The sequence below is a fragment of the Pteropus alecto genome, unplaced genomic scaffold, assembly GCF_000325575.1.
Source record: "Pteropus alecto unplaced genomic scaffold, ASM32557v1 scaffold101, whole genome shotgun sequence".
NCBI lineage: Eukaryota > Metazoa > Chordata > Mammalia > Chiroptera > Pteropodidae > Pteropus > Pteropus alecto.
Genome location: NW_006432945.1, coordinates 4,859,009 through 4,875,523, shown reverse-complemented (window position 1 = coordinate 4,875,523; position 16,515 = coordinate 4,859,009). Strand labels below are relative to the sequence as shown.

The 16,515-nt window shown below is 39.5% G+C and overlaps 1 long non-coding RNA gene across 5 annotated transcripts in view; it reads left to right on the top strand.

Moving 5' to 3' along the window:
- LOC107195386 overlaps positions 1–16,515 on the top strand; it is a 126,061-nt gene that overhangs the window by 25,281 nt on the left and 84,265 nt on the right. For all 5 annotated transcript variants that reach the window (XR_003045095.1, XR_003045094.1, XR_003045092.1 and 2 more), the window contains 3 exons: positions 11,189–11,274; positions 11,845–11,910; positions 15,604–15,723. This is a non-coding gene — a long non-coding RNA (uncharacterized LOC107195386). The remainder of the gene's footprint in view (positions 1–11,188; positions 11,275–11,844; positions 11,911–15,603; positions 15,724–16,515) is intronic.

Here is a 16,515-nt window from a genome sequence, read left to right as displayed (position 1 = left end):
CAATAAAGTGATTTTTTTTCCTAAGCCTGTCAAGGACCTCCTTATATAACTAGTTGGTTAGTGTTTGTTTCAGCAATAAAAAATCACTCATAACTATGGAGCTACTGTTTAAGCATGCATTAGTAAAATTCTACCCCAAATGAGAAATGAGAATTTAAGTATAAATGAAAGAAACCCGAAAGTTAGTTTCCTCTGGAGTTGAGACACTGAGCCAAATGGTGCAAGAAAAGACACAGAAGAGTGAGAAGCAGATTTGGAGGACAGTGTTGCCTGAGGTGTGAGCGAGCCCCTGCGTTGGCCAACAGTGTTTGTTTGCAGATAGTGGAAAATGGGCGCCGTCCTCCCTGAGCACACTATGGGGGAGTAATTGCGCCCTCATTAGCCTCGGGAATGGGAAAGGAGCTCAGCTGCTGTCCAGCTCAATCCCCAAAGCAGACAGTTTCCACTGTAGAGCCTGGGCCACCCGCTCATGTCAGGCTTAGTAGAAATGTGGCAGTTGAGACGACAGTACTCGGCCAGAGCATCGACTTGTTGTTGGAAAGGAGTCTTGACATATTCGAAGGTTGTCGTTACCTTACGTCTTCTGCAGAGGGGTAGTAGAGCAGTCTGGAGAAGCTGAAGCCCAGTGTCATTTGCTCTCTTGCACACTGACGCGCAGCTGCAGTTACAAAGGTCAATTAAAGTAGGACCATGGTGGTTTCTGGATGGTTGGTTCAGCCAATATACGTAGGTTTTTTAAAAAAGATTTTTTAATTCACTATTCCCAAATTGGTGATATGGGATCCTTAGGTTGCTCCGTCACATGTTAAAATAATTCCACAATTTCCTGAAAAGAAAAAAAAAAACCAGTACAGAAGTATTTATTTTACATGGAATTCCAGGGTCCAAAGGCAGAGAAGTCATGATTACATATTATGTCTACATAACATTCATAGTTTGAAAATACTTTTAATATGCGTTAACTCATTTAATAATTAGAGGATGATTATTTGCTTTGACTGGGTAAGATGATCGAGGACGAAGTTGACATTTATCTTCAATCATTGCCTAATACAGAGTAGAGCTCACGATATGCATGTGGCAAGTGTTCGTTGAATAATGAAAAATATTTATTTAGTTTTAAAAGAGATTTAAATGTGTCATTAATAATTCATTTAGTTTCTCTGTTTCTCATGTACAAAATAATCATGTTTGGACTAGATTTGTCCACATTGGCTGGATAGCAGAACAATTCCAGGGTTTTTTAAATGAACACATTCCCAGCTTCCAGCCCAATCCACATAGTCAGAAGCTCTAGTTGTGGGTCCAGCAAAAGCAAGTTTGAGAACGAATGAACTAGAGGAGCTCTGAAGACCTTTCTATCTTTAAGATTCTCTGAAATAAAAGGCTCCTTTAGTATTTTAAGTGTTTATTTATTATTAACTCTTTAACAAATGGACAGTGTGGGGAGAGGATCAAGACTTTACCTATTGGAAGTAAAGATAATGCATCTTCGAAATGATCATAGAAGGCAAAAAAAAAAAAAAAAGAAAGAAAAAGAGCATGCTTGGCTTACAATACTGTTTGATACACTTTCCAGAAGAAGATATGACTGTTGTAATCCTTTGTATTTATGTAATGTGCTGGCAGTGACTCCATCTCATTATCTTGTGTATTTTTTGCAATATCCCCCCCCACCCCCCGCCCCCATTTTGTTTGTCTTCTGAGAACCACGCTGACAGGTCAGCAAGGAGAGAGTCAAGGGAGTAAAAGCATCTGGAGCAAAGAACAACAGGAGGTTGCACGTTTGACCCTTCTGGTCATTATGGGATTTTTGCATTGTTATTCAGCTAGCTAATTGCAAGTTAAAAAGCTATAGTTGTCTGTCTTACCTGCATGAGCTAATTTTATCTAACTGCTTTCTTGCTATGGTTGATAATTAGATGGTGACTTCTGTCTTTAAATAGGCAAATTTGGAGTCACATTAAATTGTTTTCACCACGGGCACAATGCTGGGCCTTCTGGGCAGTTGTGACAGTTGTAGGGCAAGATTCAGGACAGGACCTGATCAAACCACATGGGATGAAAATAACGATTAATGAAGATTTAAAAAAATATATTCAATCTAAAATGGAAATGCTAGGTTTTCCTTTCTTTTTTAATGAGTATAGTGTGGAGCATTTTGAATTTAAGACCACATTAAATAAGAAAATAAAGACTAGAAAGGTGTCATAAACAAAAAGACAGAAAACTTAGTTATATCACTGATGGCAAAGTCAGATGAGAATGTTTCTGAGGGACAGATGGTGATTTGAGGGAATATTCCCAGAGACAATTAGTTGACCTTGTCTTAGACAACTACAGTGTGTGTGTGTGTGTGTGTGTGTGTGTGTGTGTGTGTGTGTGTGGGTGTGTTGGGGCGGGAGGTGGGTTGAGAAGAGAGGATGATCAGTCTTTCTTAAAACTTTCATAGCTTCAAAGAAGGAAGAAAGGGCTATAAAAATCATTTTAGCTAAATGTACCCAAGAAAAATTCTCAGTCAGGCAGCCCTAAGGCAACTAAAATTAGCTCTTTCCTCTTCATTTTCTGGAGATATGGTTTTAATTGAGAAAGCTTCTGAAAGCCAAAGGCTGTGGTAGGTAGACATGAGCCTCCTGGTGGTGAGAGAGGCAGCCACGAAGCATGAGAGAAATAAAAGGCTTCCTGGAGTCCAGGAAGAACATTTTGGAGAAGAAACTCAGATTCATGAAACAACTTTCGAGTTGTATTTAGCACATACTCACATAGACCCTATGAAAATATAACTAACAAAGTGGGAGAAATTTAGAATAGTATAACATTTTTCAAATTTCCTTCATATGTGTGTGCATAGATTTAAATTATTTTAATGCTTAAAAAAAATTTACAACCAATGTATCAGGGAGTTAATTTATTTAACAAATGTTGATCCAGAACCTATTCTGTGCCAGGCACTTTTCCAGCCTTTGGGCAGGCTGCGGTGGAAAAGCTCCTTTTTTCTCATCCAGAATAACATGAGCTGCTTTTCCCAGGTGAGTCCTTAGCTTTGACCACAGAGAACCTCCAGGCAGGTGCTGCCACCACAGCCTACTTCCTGCTCTTTTCCTGGCAGGGTATAGGCGTTGGGTCTGAATGAACTGAAGGAATACCAACAAATTGTTTCTATAGGTACATTTTTTTTCCAGGCCAGTCTCAGAAAAATTCTTCTTTTCAAATGTAAATTATTAGCTTGTTTATCTTCAGGAAATAGAAATAGTCATAATCCTTCCCCTTTGACATCACTGTGAATTACTAACGTGGTTCCATCCCTGGGCATTAATGCTTTAATTTCCCTCACAGGGAGCTGTCACTTTGGGAAGCATATTTCTCTTCCCATAACTCCAGAGGCAGACGGAGATCAGTTGAAATACAAAGTCACGTGGGACACAGGTTGAAGGAACTCTGAACAGTTTATTCTCTCCTCCCATCTCTACACACACACACACACACACACGCACACGCACACACACACACACACAATTTTTTCCTTGAAATTGACAAGACGCTTTAGTGTATGTGGTAAAGATTTTGATTTCTAGGGTTAAGTTTTATAGATCTGGGAAGCCTAAAATGTGGCAAATGTTAAGACATTGAGGCTATGTCTGCAATATTTCTCCAAGTGTTTAGACTACTTGCATCAAAATCACCTGGAAGAGTTGATTTTAGACTCAGTTTCTAATTAAAATTATTTAAAAGTCTATATAAAAGAGTGTTACAGGTCTAAAATAAGATTTCTGAAGGTGTGGTTTTATAATTACACCGCAGAATTCCCATTCCGAGTAAGCCAGCTGACACTGGCGTTGAGACGCAGCAAGGTTACCTCTGGGAGGATGCAGCGCATCCCTCTACTCCCAGGAAGCCGCCAATCAGCATCCAGGGCAGTGTCCTCCCAGGTTCCCTTCCCCCCCACCGCATTCTTTTCTCTTTCCCCCACTCTCCTTGTCCTCTCTTAGGAGTCTCTTGTTCAAATGATCTGCATTCTGATGAGCAGATTCTTTCTTTTCTACACCTTTGTATGTTTTCTCACTTCCCCCTCATCTCTCAGACGTTTACCAGTTCTTAAAGGAGGAGCTTTAGAGGATATTTCTAAAAACCATGGAGAAGAGGCCTGACTATGGTATTGTCTTCTTTTCCATGATCTCTCTCTCTCGCCTCCCTGAATAGAGGAACACAAAGAACGGGCCTGACTATGGTATTGTCTTCTTTTCCATGATCTTCTCTCTCTCTTGCCTCCCTGAATAGAGGAACACAAATAACAAAACAGGCTCAAATGTCACCTTAGAATAGCCTACCAAGGGAGTTCCCACATCATAATATTTAGCAATGATGATGTTGATAATGATGATGATGGTGACAATGGTAAATGTTTATTACTCTATCGTGCCAGGCTAATGCCAAAAGAGCATCCCTTTAAATATCATAAATTGAATTCGATTCTTTAGCACTGGTACTGTGCTGTCCAAAATGGCAGCAGTAAGTCAGTGATGGCTTCTCTCCAAATGTACAGAACATTATTTTATTGGAGATGGAAGGGAGGAAGCGATACAATAAATGTAAGACAATGCAGTCTTTGCTGATTTTAAGCTTATAATACAACTGGTATATACATGTGCTGTATATTTAATACATACTCTATATACCAAATACTATATATGTTAATATATTCACCATTACATTTTTGGACAGCTTGATAGAAAGCTGAACTAGAACTGCACTGAAGAACATTTATGAATAAATGAGTATAAATGCAATCTCTGTAAATAACAATGGTCTGGAGGAAAAAACAAAGGGATAATTTACACCATTTAGATTCAAGGGATTAGCTGAATTGGATAAATTAGCCTATTAATATTGTAGCATCATAAAACAGAACACTCAAGAAATATTTCATGACTGACTAACTGAAAAGTTTGTTTTTGTTTTCCTCATTAAAGTGTGTGAATAAACAAAGCTAAAAATACATGGCTCTCTATGTGGAAAAGCCATTAGCGCTAAAAATTAATCAGCTTCAAATTTCCACAAGTTATCAGCTACTCTTTATGGACTCGAGGGATTGTTGACATTAACCAGGATTTCCAGGAAATCAAGATTTGATTCAAATTGAGAGATGTAAGATTTTATGAACCCAAAGATTTAAAAGGCATTAAAATAGATATTGACTAATCCCTTTGGGAAATCAGTCTAGGATTAGATTATGTTTCTATGATAAATCAGAACTTCTCAAGAAAATGAATAAAACACCATGAACATATTAACATCTGTGTTTTGTCTGGAAAATACAAAGAACAATTCATTTATTTTGATATTTTACTTGTAATTCTTGTTTACAAAATATACTCCATTATATTTAAATATAGTATCATAAGATAATGCTTTGCACACGTTGGATATTCTGTTGTTTTTTCAGATGTAATGTTTACATCTGAAAATATTTAATCATAGAATGACAGAGTTGCAAGAATCTCTATGAAATTTGTAGAGAAACCCCTTCCCTTTTCAAAAGGGGAAAATGAGGCTCAGCGGGACAGGATCTACTCTAGGGCACACCCATGGTTCTCAGCAGAGACGGTCTAAGTGCAAGGTCTGTAATTTCTATCTTCTTCACGATCACCACCTTTGACAGATGGTTCTTCAAAAAGGAGAAGCAACAAGCTACTAGCTGAGCTGCCTCTTGGAAATTTGGATTATTTAAAGTCACTTTGTTGCTAAAATGTGATAGAAGAGAAAGAATTCACTCCTTGCCATAGAGCCAACTGCTCACTGATGCCCTTGTAGAGTTTAGGGGAGAGAAAATAAGACTACATCGAAGGGTCTGTGTGGCTACCAACTGACCCCCAAATAATGGTCATGATCACTAAACTGTTTGACTGTTTACTGTGTGCTCAGAGCTATGTGTTAAACATTTTAAATGATTTTATTTCACTCACTTTTGAGAAATATTACCCCATTAAATCCTCTCAATAACCTTATATATTATTATAATAATATGTTGTGGATAAGGAAACAGATTCAGACATGGTAAATGTAACTTGCCTACGCTTTCATCGCCAATAACCCAGACTTTGAAAGCAGGTGGTCTGACTCTGAATCCTTAACCATGGAGGAGGGAAATTGCTCTTTGGCATCAAGGAGCAGTCCCAGGTAGCAGTGCTCATGAGGACAGCTCATGTAGACATCTCTAGGACTCAATAAAAATCTGCCTTAAAACTATATTTGAGAACCAATCCACCATTTCTCTTCAACCTCGAAGTGAAGAATTCCCACCCCGTAAAATGCAACCAAAATTCTTGTGTTTTGTTGTTGTTGTTTGGCTTGGTTTTTGGTGATGCTTATTGACAAGGTATCCTTTGTTTGATAACTGTGTTTGTACTGGGCCACTTGAAATCTGAAGCTGAGTGTCTTTGTTCTGTGGAAGGTGGTGTAATGTAAACTCTGGTCTCAGAACTGCTTTCCACACTCTTAAAAATCATCAAGGACTCCAAAGAGCATTTGTTTAAGTGCATTATTTCTGTGATGAATGTTAGAGATTAAAACTGATAAACTTTTAAATACAAGAATAACAAACCCACATACTGTTAGCCTTAGTGCTGCCATCAACACACATCATTCAGGTTCTAGAAAACTTGACTGTATACTCATGAGAGAATGAGAGTTAAAAAGGCCTTAGTGTTATGAAAATAGCTTTGGCCTCAGAGATGCCTGCTGTTATAACGAGAACCGCTACAGTTATGGTACAATTCTGGCTCTGTCACTTACTGACTGGCCAAGTTGTTTAGTCTTACTATCTCGTAGGTTTAGTGTTAGTATTCAATGAAATAACATATAGCAATACCATTGCATAGTTCCAGATAAGCACTCAATACTGGTAGCTGTTATAATGTGGATTTTGCATCTGAGGAGTCCTAGCTCACTAGCATAATTATGTAACAGAGCAGGAATTATCTGTACCCAGAGGGTACACCATCAGTCCTAACGGGGTCCTATCCAGCCCCGCAATTTCCTCCATCCCCACAATTTCCACCCATTTCTAAATAAAGTAACATTGTTTCACTAAAAACGCCAGTTTTCTAAAATGAGTTGAGTGAGAATGACAGAGGGAGAAGATAACATAATAGTTATTTAATACTTTTATAATTTCTGAGCATTTTAATTGAGGAAGACTGGCAAATTTTATTGACAACTCAATTTTCATTAAAAATAAAATCTTTTCACAGAATGATCTATTCTATACAAATGGTTTTTTTCACAAATGAAGAATTCGGCTTAAGAACTTTTACAACAAATACGATGAAAGTTAGTATCTCTGATCTCCAGAACAGATTCTCCAGTGAAATAGAGAGTCGGGAATTTGCTGAGATCTGATTTAGTTCAATAATTTATGAATAGCAATTGTTTGTTGTACAGGGTATTTTGTGAGAAAAATGCCTTGAAAACATATAGGAAAAGAAATATAGGTGTAAAATTCATTTTGGCTATATGTATAATTAAGTGTAATGCAATATTGTTTGAAATTGAAATCCTTATGAATTCCTTTTTCCTATTCTTGCTATTAATAAGGCATCTGCTTCATTATTTAGTCACCAAAGAGGGGTGTGCGTGTATGTGTGTTAGGACTGACGTTAGGATTGAAATATCAACAGAAACTGAATTGGAGGAAGAGACAAGGGTCACGAAAGCATCTAGATTTTTCCTTTTTGAGAAAGTGAAAAAAAAAAGAGGGAGAAAAGATATCTGAAACTTCTTCTCTACAGCAGTGTCTGCGGTGTGCAACTAAACTTTTGTTCTACAGAATCTCTCCATGGAAACAGGGTTAGCACCAGGGCCTGATGCTCTGCGAGGCTTAGGAACACTTGCCAGGTGAGCGTGGGAGGTCTACCTGTGTTCAGAAGGCTTCAGTATTGAACAGATCTTACTTGATTCTACTGATTTAAACATCCCTGCTCCAATTCACATGGATGAACCTTGAGGATGTTAAGCTAAGTGAAATAAGCCAGTCACAGATGGATAAATATTACATAATTCCACTTGTGTGAAGTACCTAAAATGGTCAAATTCATAGAATCAAAGAGAGGAGTGATGATTGCAGGGGCTGGAGTGAGGGGAAATTGGAGAGTTGCCAATCAGAGGACATGAAATTTCAGGTAAGCAAGATGAGTAAGTTTTAGAAATCTGCTGTGAAAGATTGCATCTATAGTTAACAATAGGGCATTGTGCACTTAAACATTTGTTAGGAGGGTAAGGTGTTCTTATATAATATAATAAATTTTTTTTTTTAAAAAACTGCTTCTTTTTGTGAACATTCCAAATAAGTGTACTATCTACTGAAAATAAAAGGCACTCAGCCTCCTCAGGCCAGAGGGACGCAGCTGCAGGGATTTGGGATTAAGTACCAGTGACTCAGGAAGATCACGACTAGTTTCCCTGTTACGTGTCTTCAGAGTTAAGTTGTGTTTTGAGGAGCGATTTTTGTAAAAATCCCAACTAGTTGGGAGTTATTGAAGTAGAATCTGCTTGTGAGATCTGAAAGGACATCTTGTGAGTCTTAAAAGCAAATGGCGATGTTTGCTATTATCCTACTTGTTTTTGGAGAAATCTGCAAGAGCAGGAAAAACCAGACTCTAGGCCAACAATAGAGAAGCGTCAGTCATGAACTACTTCAGGCGAGAAGCCTAAAACGACCCGGCCAGGTGCTCCAGATGTTTCCTCTCGCCTTGCCCCATCTCTTCAGTTTTATCTGTCTTGCACTCTTGCCAATTTCTTCTACCTAACTCCCCCCACCCCCGACCCGTGCTCTCTGCAGTGTCTTTAAATAAGCCAGTGGCTAAGGATTGAGAAATGACGCGTTGACAGAAGTGGTCACTATACTCCAAGCAGTATCTACTTAGCCACAAGTGTGAAAACACATCCTTATCTGTTCTCACCTCACTGAATGATACTTCCATGCTATCTCCTGAAGGTGTTTGTGTGCCCATGCCAATGGTCTTTCTGAAGCCATGGAGAGAAAAAAAGACTTTTCCCCAGAGGACAGAAAATTATTTACGTTGGAGCCAAGCAGACATTTCACAGGCTCCAGTGTCGCTTTAGCCAGTGATGAGCGGATGTTAGCTTCTTCTGATACACAAGGAAGAGTTCACTGTCCTGATGTCATCTCCGATTGTTATTTTTGTTGTACTTCTAAATAATAGGATTTCTGGCATAAAGACTTATCTCAGGATTCAGCACAGTCATGTTCTGAGAGCCAGGGCCCCGACGATGATGGATTTATGCAGGTTGTGATTCTCTGACTAATTTGCTTTGAACCAAGTGAACACTTGGGAAAACCAAAATGTTATTCCCAAGATTTTACATCCTAACTGGAAATACAACAGGAAATATAGAGCAAAAAAAAAAACCAATTTGTTTTTCCACTTCTGAACGTCAAAATGGGCTTTTTATTTGTCATTTGAATTGAAAAAATAGATAGCTCAGTTGTACTTCTTCCTTCTTTACACAAAAATTGAAAGACCTTGCAGTACCCCCCCCCCCCCGCTTTTTTTTGCTAATGTAAGTGATTTTGAACATTCTCCCCATGGCTGGAAAGAATGATTGTTTTCGTGGCTTCTCCCTCCGTGCTGCGTGAACCTGTAGGCTGGTGCTTTCACTGCCAACATCAGGGAACGGAGAGATTTCTCAAGCTTTCCTGCACATTTCTATTAAGGAGCCCAGCACTGAGCCTGTGTCCTCCAAGGTCGATCGCCTGGAATACCAGTCCCGGGGTTGGGGGTTGGGGGTGTCCTTCCATGGAGCCCTTTCTCCCACATGGCAATGACCCCCCAAGGAGGAATCATGATCCTGACTTTACAGACAAGGACACTATGGCAGAGGGGTGGCTCAGTCACCTGTCTCAATGCACAGAACCAATTTATGTGGAAACGGGAATGGGAACCCACATCTGACCAACTGCAGAATCAAAATTGCTTCTCATACTTCATTATAGCCCGAGTGAGAGGCGGTTAGAGAGTTCTGAGGACTGGCAGTTAACACTGGTCTGTTGAAGGCTTTGGATGAGTTTCTGCAAGAAAATGATCTTTTTCTAATTCCTCAGTCCACAGTTCCTCAGGTAGATTTCACTGCAGGGAGCTTGTGAGCTTGCCCTCCACCTGCTCTTTCGGCGAGGTCCTTTGGTAAAGGAGGGAGCAGCTCCATGAGTGCCTCCCTGGGGGTCGGGGGTGGCAGGAAGGGGCTGCCAGGCTGCTCCTGCGGAGGACCCTGCCACTGGAGCTGGCTGCTAGCTCACACACTGCCCCCTTCGTCCTTTGCTGGGCTTCTCTGTCTTCATTTAAGCCAGTTTTCTTCTATATCTGTGTGTTGGTGAAAAGGAAGAAAAAGATGTGATAAAATCTGGGTCACACACCCCGGTCAGCATGTGTGAAGCACTCAGAGGAAGTTAATGTGATTTTAAAGAACTCCATGGCATCCATACTTGGAAACTATCCTTTAGTTTTTCTACTCCCTTAAATAATATAACTGTTGCATGAACAAGTCACACAAACTCTCCAGGCCTCACAGTCACCTAAACTATGAAATGAAGAGGATGAATAACATAATTAAGGTTTTCAAAATAAGAGTCAAAACTCACATAGCGTGAATATATACACATATATACATATATATATCCACACACATATATACGTAAGTACATTCACACTATTTGGAACACATACACACACACACACACATATATATATTACATGTATATATGTATATGTGTAATATATATATGTTTTCTTTAAGGCAAGAATGTAGAAGCAACTTGAAGGTGCACACCACAGGTTCTTCAAGGGCAGAGACCACCTCTTTAATTTCTTCTGATTCTCCTTAATGCGTAGTGCTTAGCACTGAGCAGGTGTTCAGTAAGCCTTGTTGGCTGTCAAGTCAAGTGCTAAGATTCAGAGGCTTTATTTGTCCACACGAATCTGAGCTGGGGGCCATCCCTGCCAAAATAGCCAGTGAATTAAAGATTCCACAATTAGACATACGGTGCTGCACCAGGACCTCTGTGTCCCTGCTAGTCAGTATGTCCCCACAATGACGTAGTGACAGTTGCGTCTCTATGCGGCCCATGTTCAGCTGATGGGAAATGTTAATGTTACTTTGTTTTTATTCTTGACAGAGGGAAAAACTCATCAATCAAACCCATCAAAGAAGAGCTGTCATTTTATAACTCAAGAAAGGGATTATTTTCCACTTAAACGTCAGGTAATGGGTGTGTAAATTAGAAAACTAAAAAAAGACCTCTAGTGTAAGTAATCTGAAAGGGAACTACATACACACTTTAATCCCATTTACTGAGTACTTGTTACGTGTCAGAAGTTTTGTGTATGATATGTTATTATCCTACTTTACCTTCACAAAACCCCCATGGCAATGCTAGTACATTACTGGCCCATTTTAGAGATGAAAAAGTAGGTTCAGAGAGCTAAAATAGCTCGCCCAAGGTCACAGAAGTGGTAACTGGTGAGCAAGGTGGTCTCTCTGACCCCCTTAATTGCTGTCCTCTCCTCCCCCTCACCTCCTCTTCCCTCTCCCACTCTTCTCCCCTGTTTTATACTTAAGGAGGGAGCAGTCGTTGGTGTGTTTTGGCATTTGCCCTTCTGCCTTCTTCCTGTCTATAGTTTGTGCTGAACAGATAAGTGAGTAGTTTTCTGAAAAAAAAAAAAAAAAAGTTGCGATTATTCTGTTTGTAGGCATTTGTATGTAGGGCTCTAGGAGCTATACATATTTTGTAATTTCGTCAAGTGTTTTCCTCTTCCATCTCTGTTACTTTAGCCAAAGAAAGAAAAAGAGCCAAGATTGAGAATGATGGCAATTTCAAAGACATCTCCATGTCTACAGGTGAGAGTTACTGTTCTACTCGATCCTCATAACAAACTCCAGGAGGCGGACAGGGCAGTGTGGCTAACCCTCCATTTACACACAAGCTAGGGAAGCCCTGTGTTCTAAAGAATGTGCTCAAGATGACTCAGATGGTGAAAACAAACAAACAAACAAACAAACAAACAAATGAACAAACAAAACCACACTCAAACCAATACCTTGACTCTAAGTTTGGGATTCTTGGAAATACAGAGGAGTGTGGTTTCAATACTCCATTCCCAGGGCTTTCTAGGGGATTTGGGGCCAATGGCAGCCTGACTTCATCTCACTTCCCCACCATTCCCAACTCTAAATCTGGTCGTCAGTCCTGACCTAAGCCGTTGCGGGGCTGGGAGGTGGCTCAGAGCAATTAAGGCCTTAGGCTCCATGGGAATTCCGATAACTGGGAGAGGACCCAAAGAGCAGAAAAGGAAAGATAATGTGTATCAGCCAAATAGGGGAAGATCAAACAGAACAATACAAATAAAGAAAAGAAGCCTGGGCGATATTTTCCCACTTTAATTAAGAAAATAAGACAAAGGAAGTCAAGGATGACTCAAAAAAAAACCTTCCTAATAAAAACTGATTTGTGAACTAAGATAGTGCACAGTTTGAAAGAGAGGATGGACCCTGTCGAGATTCAAATGAATAATTTGGAAGACCAAGAGGAAGAAAATATCTTAAAGCAAACAAGAAAACAAAGCTAACCAGCCAACTAAAACAAATGAACAAACAAGCAAGCAAACAAAAACACTAAGGGAAAAAAATCGTGAGGGAAAAGAGACTAGGAGAATTGATCCTGGATGGTTAACATGTGCTCAAGGGGAATATGAGAAGGAGAAAATGGAAGAGATGGAGGAGAATCAATAATAAAACAATAGGAGAAAATTCCTGAACCTTTTAAAAATTAGTACATGCTCTGATTTTCTTGATCTCTAGAAGATTTAGATTCTTCCCTTAGTCCCCAGTATTCTGAAATTTTACCAGGATGTGCCTTGTTTGGGTTTATTTTTCTGCCATGGCCCTAAGTACCCTATGGGCTCTCCATATGGAAAACTCATGTCCTTCAAATTTTCTAAATTGTTTTTATGATGATTTCCTCTGGGAGACAATGTTTCTCAGAACAGTGGACCCGAGTCTTTTAGTTCCCATAGGGCAAAAAAAAAAAAAAATTTTTTTTTTTTTGTTTCAAGTTGTCTTTGCATCACTAGCACCTTAGCGATAGCGTGAGGCATTTGCTAAGATGGCAGTCATCAACTGTAAGTAAACTAAACACAACTGAGGTAAGCTGTTTGCAAAGTTTAAGTCTTAGAATTTAAATTTATGACCATACTTCTCACGTTTCTCAGTAAAGGCACAAGACAATCAGAGCACCGAGTGGCTCTCCTGGTGACCTTTCATTCCTTCCTAGGATTCAGTCGAGCCAGATTTCAGAATGACTACCTGTTCATACGACTGCTCCCAAACCTTCCATAGCTTTCCCTCCGAGTGCTTCTCAGCCCTCTCATTATCTCTTCCCACAGCTATGTTGGGTTTTCCATGCTGGGAGTCGGGGAGAGTGAGGGCCATGCAAGGAGGTGGAACACGAGTCGCAGTTTCCTTTTTTTTTGGAAGCTTTTCCTGCCTGACCTGCCCTCAGAGAGAACTGCCTGCTAAGGCATATGCTCATGGCTGGGAGAGACTGGAGCGGAGGGTAGGGCCGGAAAAGATGAGCAGACCTGTTGGGGAAAGTCCAAAGGAGTGAAGGTTGAGCGCAGGAATTGCTGAATTTAAATCCTTTCAGATGCTTTTGTGAGGGTAGTTTATCTTTTACTTCAAGATTTAAGTTTGAAAAGTTTGTGATAATAGAGAAAGAGGAATATTCAAATATCTTCTTTAAAAAAAAAAGTGAGCAGAAATATCATTCTCACCCCCAAAACTCTGCACTTAATTTTAGAATTAGTAATAAGTAAGACATCTGGATGGAACTGAACAGAAGTGTTTCTGAAGAATTTTGGGAATTGGGCATAATTTTCTGCAAATGAACAGCAGGTTCTGTTTTGAAAGGTATTTTTTAATGTCCAAAGAGACAGCCAAGGACTCGTCTCCCATTCTCTTCTCTTTGGGTGACTTTCACCGAAAACAAACTTTTTTTTCTTAAAGACTTTATTTCTTTAGAGTAATTTTAGATTTAAAGCAAAATTAAATGGAAGGTACAGAGATTTCTCATAACCCCCTGCCCCAACACAGGCACAGCCAACCCCTTGTCAACGTCACCCAGCAGAATGGCACATTTATTACGATTGCCGAACCTACACTGACACATCACTATCCCCAAATTTCATAGTTTACTAAGGGTTCACTCTCAGTGTTGTATATTCTATGGGTTTGGACAAATGTATAATGATATGTATCTACCATTATAATATACAGAATAGTTTCATTGCCCTAAGAATCTTCTGTGCTCCGACTCTTTATCTTCCCTCCCCCCACAACCCTGAGAACCACTGATCTTTTAATGTCTCTATAGTTTTGCCTTTTTCAGAATGTCTTATAGTTGGAATCATATAGTATATAGCCTTTTCAGATCGGCTTTTTTCTCTTAGTCATATGCATTTAAGGTTCCTCCCTATCTTTTCATGGCTTGATAGCCCATTTCTTTTTAGTGCTAAATAGTATTTCATTGTCTGAATGTACCACAATTAATCTGTTTGAAGGACATCTTGGTTGCCTCCAAGATTTGGCAATTATGAATAAAGTTTCTATGAACATCCATGTGCAGGTTTTTGTGTAAGGACATAATTTTCTCTTCCTTTGGGTAAATACCAAGGAATGAAATTGCTGGATTATATAATAGGAGTAGTTTAGTTTTATAGAAAACTATCAAGCTAACCTCCAAAGCAGCTGTACCATTTTGCATTCCCACTAGCGAGGAATGAGAATTCCTGTTGCTCTACACGCTCACCAGCATTTGGTGTTGTCAGTGTCCTGGACTTTGGCCACACTGATAGGTGTGTAGTGATAACTCATTGTTTTTTGTAATTTGCATATCTCTGATGACATATAATATGGAGTGTTTTTTCCATGTTTATTTGCCATCGATATATCTTCATTGGGGAAGGTATACACCAAATTGATGTATATGTTTTAATTGGGTTATTTATTTTCTTATTGTTGTGTTTCAAGCAAGCACAAACTTCTACCCAGTGTCTTTTGGGGGCAACTTCTTATATGAGGTGATATGAACTTAGATTACTTAGATTCAGACCCTGAACAAGAGGGGGCAGATTTAAAACAAAACCAATTTTTTTGTGAGATTCAGTTAAGTTTAAACTAAAAGTAGAGAGGATACTCCATAAGGAGCAGCAGCTGATGGGATTAAATTAGTCCTGAAGAGTAACGAAAAATGGGAAACTCAGATTGAACTTTTTCCTGTCTGTCTCCTGCTTTCACAGAAGCCATCCCAGAATCATGAGTCTCAATGGCCTTTTTAGTTTTGCTCAGCTCCCTCCCACAAACATTAATAACACGGCCAGCCTTGCTGTTGCTGTGTCTTCCATTCATTGCCTTGCTTGAGGGATGCCTTGCTGTGTGGAGGAAACATGGAGCGGAGTTCTAGAAGGTTTTCTGTAGTTCAAGGGAGTTACATAGATTTTTTTTCAAGTCCACTTGTTTTGTTTCCAACATCTACAGATGGATTTGGAGGCATCCACTGGATTGCTCCCCGGGAGAGGAGAGAAAAAGACAAATGGCAGTGATTCTGATGAAAACCTTGTGAAAAGCGCGGATGGAGGGTCAACACCACGAACCGATGTAAGTTGACAGTCACGAGTGTGAACAACTTCTGTATGGACTGAGCTTTGGGCGTGGGAAGCTTCTCAGGGAGATACGTTGAAATTGCATCCCTGTCTCCCCCACCGCCCGCCCCTCATGTATGTCTCTTCCCTTGGCTGCTGCTTGGGCTCTTCAAGCACTGTTCCAGAAGGGCCCATGGAAGCTTGGCTCTCATACATGAGTGTAGCCACGCGAGTTTTGATTTTATTTATAGGCAATCCCCTCTTTAGGTAACAGGTTAGTTTACACCAAGAATGTGGACTTTTCTCCTTAGAGTCCTGTGGTCACCATGTCTGCTTCACAAACGGTGCAGTAAAACTCTGACTTGTGAGGTGTGTTATTACATCTGCGTTACCCCTCTGGAGTACTGTGTATAGGGACCAATCTCATGCTATTTCATCACTCAAGAAAGCCAATATGATACTGGTTAATTTTCTGAACTTAAGAATCATTAGTACATTTTTATCACCTTATGTGTTTAATTGTAGACAAAATATATATACATCACTGCCGAGGATCATGGTACCTGGAAAACCAGGCTGCCCAGAATCCTGTGAACTGCCTGTTCGTGTCACTTGCCCATCTTATTGGTTTTAGAAGAGTTATTCATATATAAATTTTATTGATTTATAAGCATTCTTAGCATATTTGTATTTAAGAACAGTAGTCCTTTGTCATATTTTGCAGTTTTTTACTTTTTCTTTTGATTTTTAAAGTTTTTTTTCCAGTTCAGAAGATTAAAATGTTTATGTCATCGAATTTGATCATATA